This window comes from Hylobates moloch, unplaced genomic scaffold (genome assembly GCF_009828535.3).
Source record: "Hylobates moloch isolate HMO894 unplaced genomic scaffold, HMol_V3 SCAFFOLD_9, whole genome shotgun sequence".
In the NCBI taxonomy this organism is placed as follows: Eukaryota; Metazoa; Chordata; class Mammalia; order Primates; family Hylobatidae; genus Hylobates; species Hylobates moloch.
This window is the reverse complement of record NW_026652284.1, coordinates 3,770,833-3,784,724: the sequence shown is the minus strand read 5'-3', so window position 1 is coordinate 3,784,724 and position 13,892 is coordinate 3,770,833. Positions and strand designations below refer to the sequence as shown.

The 13,892-nt window shown below is 43.7% G+C and overlaps 1 long non-coding RNA gene across 1 annotated transcript; it reads right to left on the bottom strand.

The window, feature by feature from the left end:
- Positions 1 to 321: 321 nt before the first annotated feature.
- Positions 322 to 12,803, bottom strand: LOC116813889 (uncharacterized). The gene is made up of 6 exons (XR_004371058.1): positions 12,220 to 12,803; positions 9,298 to 9,332; positions 8,347 to 8,583; positions 1,814 to 2,256; positions 1,556 to 1,656; positions 322 to 1,011 (listed from the first exon to the last, which is right to left on the bottom strand). It is a non-coding gene; the product is annotated as an uncharacterized LOC116813889 (long non-coding RNA).
- Positions 12,804 to 13,892: the final 1,089 nt, after the last annotated feature.

Below are 13,892 nucleotides of genomic sequence, written 5' to 3'. Positions count from 1 at the left end.
GAGCATGTGAGCCTCCTAGCTTGTGACAGCTATGTGGAAGGGCCATGCCGTGCACATGGAGAGAAACCTGCCTCAGAAGGATGCCCAGGTGGCCCAGTTCTGGATGCAACCCCTGATGCCTCCCTCTGGGGTCCCCCTCCAACAGCCTCAGTCCTCCTGATCACCTGTACTGACCGCCTCCCCACATCCCATGAGGAAGCTCAGCTCTTGGAACAAAGGACCTGGGACTCAGCCTTTTGATGGCACAGAACTTTTCCTTAGCTCAGCTAATGACGGGATCTTTGTCACATGACCATGAAAGATTAGGCTCATAGACAATTTGAAGACTGAGAATAATAGGATTTATTGGGCAAAAAGGAAAATAAAGGGGGAACAGGGACTCAGCAGAACAAGAGTCTCCCCAGTATAGGCTTCCTGCCTCACAAAATAAATCCCATGTTCCAACCAGGAGGAGGAGTGGCCAGGCTCCTCCCTGCTGCAAACAGCGCGAACTTCTGTGGCTCCACTCCAGTGTGCATTCCCAGTGAGCAGGCCGGCTGGAGTTTCTCTGAGGACCCCTGCCACCTGGCTGTCTCAGTGAGAGTGTGTCGGATTCACTGGAGAAAAAGAGGGGGAGGCAGGGTGATGCCAGGGATGCAGAGGGACCAGGGGTCAGGTTCCCAGGGCTGCCAGGACAGGGGACCACAGACTGGGAGCCTTCACCAACAGAAATGGGTTCTCTCATGATTTTTGAGGTCGGATGTCAAAGATCAAGGCGTGGGCAGGGCTGGCTCCCTTGAGGCTCTGTGGGAGGGTATGTCCCAGGCCTCTCCAGCTCCTGGTGGTTTTTGGCAATTCCCGGTGTTGCTCAGCTTGCAGATGCATCACCTGATCTCTGCCTTCATTGTCACTCGGCATTTTCCCTCTGAGTGCGTGTCCACTTCTGTGCCAGGTTTTCTCTTTGTATAAGATGTTCAATGAATATTACCCTGTCCCTTGTTAAAACAGTAAGGAAGACTTTATTCAAGACCACTGCAATGGAGGAAGGAGACTGAGATCAATGCCAAATGCAATGAAGACACCTGGGATTTGTAGTCTGGGGCCCATGAGGAGATGGTGAATGGAACCACCAAGAGAAGACCCGGGGACAGGGACTCTCACTGTGGACTCAGCAGGGCTCCTGCTGCAACTGGGCTGCAACTGGGCATGGCCAAGACAGACAAAAGCTTGGTCAATGAGAAAGACCTTGTCAGGAACACACTTGTGTCCTTGGGCATTGACCATTGACATTTGATTTGTCCTTTAGCATTAACCTTATACATTTGATATGACCTTTGACATGGACCTTTCACATCTGATTTGTCCTTTGGCATTGACCTTACACACTTGATTTGTCCTTTGACATTGACCTTTGACATTTCTTATTGGAGTAAGGCCTACCTCAGTGACCTCTTGTCAACTTGATGATCTGCAAAGACCCGATTTCCAATAAGGTCACATTCTCAGATATTAGCGGTCAGGATTTTGACATCTTTTAAGGGGACATAACTCAACCCATATAAAAGGGTATCTTTACCTTACAAAATCCAGCTAGGAGCATTGTCAGCAGGTCAGCCTCCCTAGAAGCAGAGCCTGAGAGCTCTTCCGACCTGGGGAGAGGTTACTGTCAGGATAAACCTATAAAGGAGGGAAGGAAGGAACCTGGAGGTGGAGGAGACTTTCATCCCACCTCAAGCCAGGATGACTCAGGCCTTGGCCTGATCTCAAAGGAGAGCCCAGAGCCCAAACTGCTGTACAGGGTGCTCCACCATTGCTGCAAGGGGACCCTTTGTACCTGGATCAGTCAGTCCTGGAGAGGGGTCAGCCTCCCCATCAGGCAGCTTCTGCAGTGGAGAGCAATTCTCCTGGGGGATGAGGGACAGCTGAGAGACCTCAGGAATCACAACACACTGGGGGCCAGTCTCAGGCCTGGCGAGGGAGATGGAGCAGGGCACGGCGGAGCAGGGCACGGCTGAGCAGGGCACAGCTGGGTGGGGCAGCCCAAGCATGTGGCAGCAGAAATGATGCTCTAGGTACTCCCCTGGGCCGGCCTTCCTGCTGCACTGGGAGCTGCTGGCTCCTGTCCTCTCCAACCCCATACATCTCGCCGAGAACTAATGCCCTTTAATGAAATCAAGTGACAGTGACAAAAGCCCTAATTTTATGTCTTCTTCATTCTCCAGCTGCAGCTGCAATGCCCTTAGGACATTTCCGTTGGCCAAGTGCAATTTATCTGAACTGAAAAGGAGCAGAAAGAGGCAGCTGCAACTCGGAGCTCCCTCCGTGGGCAGAGCGAGAACCTCGGGTTTCTCAGTATTTTGTTTGTCTTGTGTGTCCCCATTGGGTCTCATCACTGCAGTTCAGGGATAGTGACCAAGTTTGTTTCCTTGGTGGACAATTTCCCATAATCTAACCCCAGCAGCAATTCCAAATCACCTTAAATGGAAGGAAATAAATATCTCTTGTGTTTCCTTCTTCTGAGGTTGGGGAGAAGGAAGTTTGTTGCAAAAGAACTTTAAAAAAATACCCTTAAGGGGTTGCATTATTCAAAATGTCACAAAATAACCTTTGTGTTGGACACCTTAAATAAAAGAATGCTCTGTGAGTTGGTTGGGGAGGATGGAAGGCAGGTGAAGATATTTTATTAATTACTTTAAAAAAATCTTTAAAAAAATTTCCCCAAACCATAAGGCAGAATGACCCTAAATCTTTGGAGGATAAAATCTTGGGCTAACTTAAAAAAATTCTTCACATACTTGCGCTGCTCGGTTTCCATGGGAACCTAAAGAGGAACTCTATGATGCCTGGAGAACATCTATTTTTACATTAACCCTTCATATCACAAACAAAGGAAAAATAGACAAGAGAGGGAGAGATGGGGAGGGGCAGCTTAACTATCTTCACTTGTGCTTTAAAGACCTCACAAGTGCAGTTGGGCTGGAGGACAAGACCGCCAACATCATCTGAAAACGGAAAGCAGACTGGTATATTTCTTTCCTTTAGAATGACACTCAGGAAAAGTAATTAACATGAATGTCGTTAAGTCTGCTATTTGCACCACGAGGACAATTCCAACTCAGGCAGCAGCATTTTCATCCTGGGATCTGCAAGCCTTGGAATGGGGGATTTGATCTTGGAAGCAGTGAGAACCGTGTGTATGCGGGTCATGATTCTGGGTTTGCACCTGGGCTCACGTCCAGCCTTATGCCACTGGGTCTGGGTTTGTAGCAGTTCTGAGCCCCCTGGGAGGGGCCTGGAAACTGTCAGTGGGTGAACAGAGTTGCCTTTTAGGAAATAATGTTAACCACCACCTACATTGGGGCTAACCTGTTTCAGAGGCTCCTAGGAAATGTGAATTTAGGCCTCTTTCCTCTCTGAGAAAGGAAAAGGCGTAACTTGTGAGAAGGGACAAAGCCTTCAGCAATGGTGTGTGGAATGTGATACAGCTTCACTTATGTTTTTAAACCGTCCCAGTGTTGGGGGCGGGGGGAACAACCACCAACACCACAACAAAAGCAGCAACCTTGGGGAGTAAATACGAGTGGGTTTTCCCAGGTCACATTTTCCCCTAAAATAAACCTGTTTTTAAAATAATACATGAATCCAACAGCAACAGGAAGCTGATGAAGCTAAATGTGAGCACCTGTTTTTTCCTACACAAGAAACGAAAATAAACTCACTGTAATGAAAATCAAGTGCAGAAAAATGATTGCCTAATTAATTGAATGCTTAACTGATTAGTTGTGCTTCTTAAATGTCTCTGATGTCTTTTCTATTGATTGACAGTGCAGAAAAAAAAAAAAAGACAGAAGGAGGCAGCCTGGCCAACCCAGCTGGCCTTGAAAGGGTCAGAGGTAGAATGTCAAGGGCAGTTGGTCAAGTGCTTCACTCCTATGAACAGGTCCCCCAGCACTTTGGGGACAAGGTGGCCTCTGCTGCCAGCTATGTCCCTGCCTTTCTCTGATCCTTGGAAGAGGAAGTGGCTGGATGAGGGCCGGCAGGGTGGGCTCAGGGTGATTTTCTGAAACATTGCTAAATTGCCTAGGATAATAGAAGACATGAGCCATGTACCCATCCTGTTCAGCCCTCATGACAATTGGCAATCTCCCCCGAGATTTGATTAGCATTGTATTCTCAGCTAGACTGTAAGCTCCATGAGGGCAGGGACCAATCATGTCTGGTCCCCGGCCATCATTTCATATTGAGTACTTATCGATGGCTGATACAAAGTAAGCACTCAATACACATTGGCTGAATGAAATAAATGTTGAAAAGAAGAGCATGATGAGTATTGTGTTTTTTTCTTATCAGTCCTATAATAAATTACTGCAAACTTGTGAAAATAGCCCAAGTTTATTATCACATTGTTCTGGAGATCAAAGTCTGAAATGGGTCTTTCTGGGATGAAATCAAGGTGGCAGTGAAAGGAGTTAGCCAGCTTGCTTTAGGCAGACATTAAGGGAAGGATCCCCAGAGAACCTCTGACCTGTCCCACAGGTGCTTAGACCAGAGGTTTTGTGCAGATAAAGGAACTTGCACAGTGGGGCACACAGTGGACTAAGGGCCCGCATGCACACGGGGGTAGTGGGGTGGAGCCACCAGGAATTCATGCCTTATGCATACACACACACACACACACACACACACACACACACACACACACCCTGGTATTCAGTTGGGAAGGGGGCAACTGAGGACCTGCTTTCAGGAATCCTCTCTTTGCTGTGAGCTTTCTTTTCGCTTAATAAAGTCTATTCCACTCAGTCTTTGAGTGTCTGTGTGCCTAATTCTTCCTGGTTGTTAGGCAAGAGCCCGTAGCTAGCTAAGCAAAGAAGTAAAACATCCTGCATCAGCAGCAGCGGGGCTGCATTCCTCTGGAGACAAAAGGGGAGAATCTACCTCTTTGCCCTTTCCAGCTTCTGGGGGTCTCCCACGTTCCTGAGCTGGTGGCCCCCTCTATCTTTAAAACCAGCAACATTGGGCCAAGTCTTTCTCATGCTTCTCTCTCTCTCTGACTCTTTCTTCTGATTTCTTCTTCCACTTTTAAAGACCCTAAAGATACATTGGGCCAACGTGGTCATTCAGGATCTTCTCCCCAGCTCAAGGTCAGCTGAACAACCGTAACTCTATCTGCAATCTTCATTATCCTTTGCTATGTAAGGTCACATATGTCAGGTTCCAAGAATGAGGACATAGACATATTTGGGGGAGCAGTATTCTGCCAACCACAAATATCATCAGACAAAATGGGAAAAAGAAAGCAACTATATTGAGATGCTGTCTTCCTCATGCAGGGTCAAACAGAGGGCCTCTGTAGCAGGCGTTTGGTTAATAAATGTTTGTGGAATAGATTCATATCCTATACTCATCTATCAAAAAATGACCACCTGTTCTGTTCTCCTAATAGTGCAGACTCATTAGAACAGAAAGGGAGCACAAAATAGAACTCTGCCTCTATAACTACATTTTAGACTCCTTGGTGATAGAAACCAACCCACAGTCATGATAACTAGCTAACATTCAGAGAGCCCTCTCTAATCTGCAAGACGCTTTGTCAACCGTAACCCATTGGATCTTCTTTCTCACCCCGTGGGTGGTAATTACTGTTTCCCTTTAGCAGAAGGGGAAATGGAAGTCAGAAGACATTGAGTAACTCAGCCAAGATCTAATAGCTGGTAAATGTCAAGGCCATGTCTTATTGATCTACACTGATAGGCCACACTGCCTCACTCTGAATTAAGAGGAGACAAAATAGCAGCCAATCTTTTGTTGCGTGATAAGGACTAAAAAAGGCTAAAGGCAAGACCAGTCATTTTTGGGTGTTAGAGAAAGGTCTGTGGCAGGGCAGAGCATGAAGAAAGGGAACAATTTTGCCTGAAGGAGGGGACAAGAGGAGCAAGAAGATGCCTGTGTCCTGGTGGAGAACCCAAGGGCTCTCTGTGCTTGAATCCCAACCCGCCATGTTTAAGTGGCTCATCCCACTCCATCCAAATACTGTGTTCTCCATCTCACTTGCAGCTACTAAGATTTTTCCTCCTTTAACACACACCTCGTCCACTTGCCGAGTCCAATAGGCACAAATTCTTAGAGGCCTTATGCATCCTGTATTTCCAGCACACTCATGGTGATCAGCACATCAGTGTTTGTGGAACCCACCTAAACATCATTTTCCTTGTTAATTCTATTTGGAGCTGACTGTGTCCAAAAGAAGGAGATTGGGAGGGAAGGAAGGAGGAGGAGGGAAAAGGGAGAGAGGACATAACAGATTCATCATGGCCTTTGGGTTCTGTTGTTGCTGTTTCTTGAAACTGATTAGAGCAACCTCTTGACTTTTAAAGAAAAACATTTGAGAATCTTTCTTAACCTCCCTGCTTTCTCCATGGCCCAGACTTTTCCTTCTTAAGGTTTTCTGAAAGAATACGTACGAGAAACAGCAGGAAATAAAACCCCAAGATATGAAAGCCAGTCTGACTTGCCCTTACCTAACCTCAGTTGGTAATGTCTGAGATGGGGATATTTCAATTATCCAAGCCTCCTCTCTCTTCCAGCGGCAGAGCCCCACTGACTGCACAGGGAATAATACACATTCTACAATGTCGGCAAGTATGGATGGAGCACTGGGCTCAGCCCAGACATTAGTGCTCAAATGCGTTGATGGTGAGGAGTAATAAAGAAATTGAAGACATATTCCTGCCCTTGAGAAGTAATTTAATTGGGGGGGAAAAAGGTTCCCAGTGATCCATGAAATGAGTAGAGGACAATTAAAGATTTAGTCGCCAACGTATAATTGTAACATAAACTGCATACAGCAGAATGGTGGAAATAATTAAAAAGAATGGGATTACGATAATTCCAGAGTCATCATGAGACAAGACCAGGCAGCCAAAGTTTCTGTTTGTAGACCAATCCCTTCATGCAGAATATTAACAGCCACAGGCAGGCTGGATGTTGGACCCAGAGATGACCAAGCAAAGGAGATGGATAAAGCCCCTATCCGCATGGGGTTCATGAAGACAGAATGATAATAAGCCTCATGAGTGAAGAATGGGGGGTAATGAGAGAGAGAATGGGGAGAACCTGCCATGGGGAAGAGAAGGGTTCAGAGCTGCCTCACCCCATGCACACACCTGTCACCTCCTGGCCCCTTTGTGATTATTCCCTAGCAATGATCACAATCTGAAATAACCTCCTTTGTTGACTTGTTTCTTGAAGCCACCAGCCCCCTCACTGGAATGAAAATTAAGTGTGGTTAGAGAGCTCTTCCTGCACGTTCTCCACAATGCCCCTGCCTCCAACACAGTTTAAAACACATGACCTAAGCTTAAAATTATTTGCTGAGGGAAAGAAAGCATCATGAGATTATTAGGGATACATTATGTTCATCACATCATTAAATTATATTCGTTATGAAATGCATTATCAATGTCAGGTCTTTTCAATTCAGTAGAGGCCATATACATACACACATTTTTATAATACGAATTTTTAAAGAGACGTGAACATGGATGACTATTGGTCACTGTAACTGCACTTTTGCATCTACCTCTTTTTATTTTTTTTTTTAATTTTTTGCTTGTTTTTGAGACTGAGTCTTGCTCTGACACCCAAGCTAGAGTTCAGTGGCGTGATCTTGGCTCACTGAAACCTCTGTCTCCCAGGTTTAAGTGATCCTCCAGCCTCAGCCTCCCAAGCAGCTAGAATTAAAAGCATGCACCACAACATCCACCTAATTTTTGTATCTTTCACAGAGACAGGTTTTCCCCAAGTTGCCCAGGATGGTCTTGAACTCCTGACCTCCTGTGATCCACCCTCGTCGGCCTCCCAAAGTGCTGGGATTACAGGTACCCTTTTTGTTTTTTTTAATCAAGGTTATCACCTCAGTGCAGTCTAACACTGCTCAATTTTTCATGCTCTCTTTATAGGATAGGGTCTGTGCCACATTACACATGAAATTAAAGCAACTGAATTTTTAGAAAGAGAAAACTTGGCCATTCCTTGCTTTGATATAAATCGCATTGTGTGTTGGGGCCCCTGCCACCCCCCTCGGTGCACCAATAGATGCTCCACCGTGGCTGAGCAGATTCTGCGTGGATGCGGGATGGCAGTGTGACTGCACAGTTCTCCCATTTCCTTTTTAAATCATGGGAAGAAGGCACTGAAACAAAACATCTTTTATTGCCTGTGCTCCGAATGCACCACAGGGAATGTTTACCAAGGGGCTTTTAACACAAATATTTACAAAGATTTTCATGCAGTTGAGGTCCTAGACTATTTGGATTTGAGTAGATGGAGCAAATTGATCTATAAACTACATGCTTTAGTAATTACCTGCAATATCCCAGGCTTTCTGAATTCTATGTCTCTTTCCCTGGCATGATGTGATATCCTCAACAATTGAATTGCTTCTTGGCAATGTGTTGGCTGTTAGTTGTGAAAAGTCAGTACAATTCCAAATGTGTGGGTCAGTGGCTTTCTTAAGACTCATGACCTCATGCAGGAGGCCCAGGCAGACTTGGGCAGCTGCAGCCGGAACAGCTATATAGGAGGCTTCTAATGTGGAACCACCTGTCAGTGAATTTTAGTTATTTAAGAAAATGCTCTCTCTCTCTCTTTCACACACACGCATATCCACTCAGACTGAGCTGGGTCATGACACACTGACACCACTAATTTCATCTCCAGGTTTTTCAGTCTGTCATGTCAGGCAGCAGCTAATAAGTGCGCTTGAAGATGGGAATTCATTGATCATCTTTTCCCAAATCAGTGGAGTCTGTGTCTGCCATAGCTTCATTTAACAACTCATTAGGAAAGAAGACATCACCAGCCCATCCAAGAGCAGCCTCATTATCTCCCTTCATGGCTTTTGCCCCCAACACAGCTGTGCTGGGAACCCTGTTTCCATCAGGCCTCTGATGGGTCCTGCCTCCTTCTCCTGCAGGCTCCAATCCCCCCACTGGATAAGGAGCCTGGTTGTAGACTCCTGGTGGCCTTGGGGTTATAGGAACAGACTATGCCCTGGGTCTTCTTTGCACTGGAAAGCTCCCTCTCTATAACTTCAGAGGGAGAAGACTCTTAGCACCCTAAAATACTAAAATACATAAGATTGGAGGAACCGACTCTGCTTCATTCATTCCTACTCAGAGACACCTCCAGTGAGCCAGGCACTGGGGGGATGTGGGGCTGGACTGCTAGGAAACCTTACAACTGAGTTCAAACTTGGAACTGTCCTCTCTTCTCCAACACAGCAAAGGTCAATCGAATTTATACTTAGGTACTTACCAATGCTCTAAACGAAAAGAAGGCACTCCGCGTACCTGCAATAGAGGCACGTGTTAGGAGGAGGCGGAGCTGTGGACATGCAGGGCTCCAGGGCAAGAGTCTATTGGAAATGACAGGGATCTGGCTCCTGAAAATGACAGGGACCCGGGCACCCCACATGGCAAGAGACCCCAGCCAGATTCATGTATGAAACCTGGAGCAAGTGAAAGGAGACCGGGGAGAGCCAGTCCCAATGGAAGCAGAGCAGCCACGTGGTCCAGACTTGGGCTAAGCTGCCAATTGCCCTATGACTCCACCTGTGCTCTCCCCAGGATCTTGACAGGCTGAAGCAGTGGACTCCAATACAATGTGGTTCTGACCAGGATTCTCAGGGGCAGAGAAAAGGCACCTGTGTAACCACCAAATGGGGTTGGGTGGAGGGCAGAAGGGAGAGAGAGACCCACTCAATAGAAGGTTCTGATCAGCATGAAGAAGATTTACACTAAAGTGACAATTGTCAGTTAAGACATTCATCACCAATGAAATGCAAACAGCAGGAAACCTCGAGATGTCTACAGAATACCCTATGGTCTCAAAGGTCTAAAGGTCTCAAAGATGTAAAGAAAGAAATATATGAAAAATAAGAAAAGATTATGACTTAGATATGAATTAAAAACAGATCACTTTTTAAAGCTCAATTCAAGATTCTTGAAGTAAAACATATAGTCGTTATATATTTATTTATTGTTTTGATACAGGGTCTCACTCTGTCATCCAGGTGGCTGGAGTGCAGGGGCATGATCACAGTTCACTACAGCCTCAACTTCCCAGGCTCAGGTGATCCTCCCACCTCAGCCTCCCTAGTAACTGGGACTATAGGTGTGTGCCACCACAACCAGCTAATTTTTGTATTTTTTGTAGAGATGGGATTTTTCCATGTTACCCAGGTTTGTCTCAAACTCCTGGATTCAAGTGATCCACACATCTCGACCTCCCAAAGTGGTGGGATTGCAGGCATGAGCCACTGTGCTCAGGCTGGAACTTTTTAAAATTACAAATGGATATGAACCTGGTCAGAGAAAGATTTGTGAACTGGAAGATAGTATTGTGAAGCTCCTTCTAAATGCAGCACACAGAGAAAAAATCTTAAGACATGAGAGATAAGTTAAGAGATATGGAAAAGAAATTGAGATTCTGCCACACAGGAAGGAGAAAACAAGGGGAATGGCAAATAAACAATATTTGAAGTAAGCATGGCTAGAAATTTTCTAGATTCAATGAAAAAGCGGGAACTTTCAGCTAATGAAACACTTGGAGTGCTGAGCAGGATAAATATATACATGAATATATATATACATGAATTAGGATGAAACATTATCGCAGTGCAGAAAGATGAAATAAAATATTTAGAGGTACCAAAAAGAAAAGAGATATTATGACAAAAGAATGACCATGAGACCGGCAACAAATGTCTCCTCAGTGACAGTGGATGCTAGAAGACAATGAATACATAGCCTCAGAGTGTCAAGATAACTAACTGCAAATGCTATATTTGATGTACCCTGTGAAACCACTGTTCAAGAGTGAGGGCAAAAGAGGCCAAGGTATTTTTAGAATATGAACTGGAAGAAAACATGATTTACCACCCTCAGATGGGTGCAGAGAAAGCTACTGAGGGATATATTCCAACAAGAAGAAAAGTGAACCAAAGGGGAAGGAGTGGTCTGCTAGAGATAATACTGAGCAAAAAAAAATAATAATAAAAGTACTTTGCTGAATGTGTTTAACCATTAATTGGAAATTTGTTTTTAAGAATATTGAATTAAAATGTAAAACAAGAACGTAGGGTGGGGAAAACTGGAAAAGGAGAGAAACGTCAAATAACTTTAGACTTTGTTAGAAAAATAGTTACTATGTTAACAACTTAAGTGTACCAGCTAAAATATATGGAGAGATATAATAACTTCCAAATTGGTGGGAAAAAAGATATAAGAAAAGCTGTATCAAAAACAACAAGTCAAGACATAGAGAAAATAGAAGCTAGTATCTATAAAAAACAAAAATAGACAGAGATAAATATACCAATACTTACAATAAATGTGACAATATTACCTATCACAGACAGAGACTAATTAGATAACTTAAAAATCCTCCTATATGCCATTTAAAAGAGTAATGCTAAAAGCAGACAAACATTTATAACAAATATATATAGAAAGATGTACTAAAACTACATATAATATAATTTACAGATTAAAGAAAAATCATAGTAGCAATAACAAAATATTTAGAATTGATGGAAAGAAATCCCACTTTATGTCAGAACTCATAAGACATAGCTAAAGCAATTCTTTAAGCAAATTTATAGCTTTTAATGAATTTAAAAATGTTATAAAATAAATGAGCTAATCATTCAATTCGAGAACCTACTAAAATAAGAGAGAGTAAGCCTATAAGAAGGAGAAGAAAATCAACAGTAGCTAACAGCAGAAATTAAGAAAACAGAAAAGGCAAACAAAATATGGCTGACTGATAAAACCAAAGATATTTCTTTGTAAACTAATGAAAAAAAAAATAGTCAACTGAGTGGACAGATCATGGTGAAAAAAGCAGGCACAAGGCATCACTAGGAGCATAAAAAGAGGTGCAAAAGGAAGGTTAAAAATCATAGGACTATCATGAACAACTTTTTGACAATAAATTTGAACACCTAGAAGAAATGGTTTTTAGATAAAATTTATAAAAATCATTCAGACACTAGATTCTGGTGATTTTTCAAGGAGAGTTTCACAAAAGCTTCAAGAAATAGAAAATTGTCTTCTTATACAAATTGTTCCAGAATAGATGAAGCAAATAAAATACCTGACTCATTTTCTGATGCCAGTATAATTTGATATCAAAACTGAGCAAAGACATTATGAGAAATGAAAATTATAGGCCTACCTCCCAAAGAATATAGATGCAAAAATTATAAATAAAATTTCTGGAAGTCCAATCTCACAAAGTATTCACAAAAAGCACATCAAGGTCAAGTGGGTTTATTTGTCTTGGGAAGTGAGAGGCAGTTGAGGTACTGCTTCGGACTGTCACTCAAATGGATCTGCCTTCACATGGAGACAGGTGGCCAGGGTCAGAAGGAGTTTCCCACTTCCACTCTGCAGAATCCAGCTAGTCAGACATGAGCCGCGTAGGAGAGAGCTCCCCTCGTACCCCCCACCACACACACCAGGAATGTCAGGCCACATTCCTGATATTCATCAGGTGACGGTCAGGCGGTTGTTAACTGTCTCTCTAAAATAATAATTGGTCACTGCCAGTGCCAGAGGAAGGCAGTCTCCCAATAAACAGAAACACTTGAAACTGGTGATCAGCAGCTTCCAGATGGGATCTCAGGAGTTGGGCCAGTGGGCTCGAGCATGCCCAGTAAGAGGCATAATGGCAGAGTTTAACCGGTGCATGACCTCCTAGAGACATTGCGCTGGTAAGAGAGAAATGCCTCAAGCGAGCATGCGCACAACTCCAGTAAACACACTGTGCATGCTCCTCTCCCGAGTGCTGGCAGGCCACTGCGCATGTGCACAGCCCACTCCAAGGGAAGAGTCAGTGGAGAAGGGACGCAAGACCCTGGACGCATGCTAACATATAAAACCCCAAGTCAAAACGTCAGACCACGCACTTGATCTTTCAAGTCACCCGCTTGGCCCTCTTCCAAGTGTACTTTCCTTCCTTTCATTCCTGCTCTAAAGCTTTTTAATAAACTTTCACTCCTGCTCTAAAACTTGCCTCAGTTTCTCCCTCTGCCTTATGTCCCTCAGTCGAATTCTTTCTTCTGAGGAGGCCAGAATTGAGGTTGCTGCAGAACTGTACAGATTTGCCGCCGGTAAGAGAAGCAAACAAAACAGAATACTGACAAACCAGAAACCTCCTAGGAAATCCAAAACGAGAGAGAAAAGACAAAGACATCCTTTATTTGATAAAGAGTAACACAAAAGGAAGAGGAGGAGTAAGGGGAGGGGAAAAGGTGCCAAGGAGAAGGAGAAAAAGCAAACACTGAGTTTCATGACGAAACTTTAGAGTCACGAAACGATAATGACATCAGGAATTTTCTAGAATACTGCTATCATAGTACCTTCCTGATACTTTTCTGCGGGTGCTGGCCAATTCAATGTAAGCAACAGAACTGACAGAATGTGGATTGGGATGAAAAGGCAAAATGCCGTTGTTTGCAGATGAATAGACTGTCAACAGAGAAATTTCAAAGACATTCTACTACCTATTAAGACTAGTAAATGAATCTAGATTAAAAATCAGTATACAAAAATCAGAAGTCGTTCTGTATGTTAAGAAAAGCCCTTCCAAAAATGTAATAGAAAAAAAAAAAGAGATTTACCCAAACCACAAAAACTGTAAGTTACCCAGGAATAAATCTAAGGAAAGATGAGCTAGAAAAGAGAGTTATAAAATATTATTGAAGGGCATAAAAGAAGACTGAATAAATGCAGCGATTTACCGTGTTCATAGGTAGAAGGAGTAATACCATAAATAAGTCAATACTTCCTCAAATGTATCTATAATTTCAATGAAATTCAATAAAATTCACAATCAAAAGTGCTATC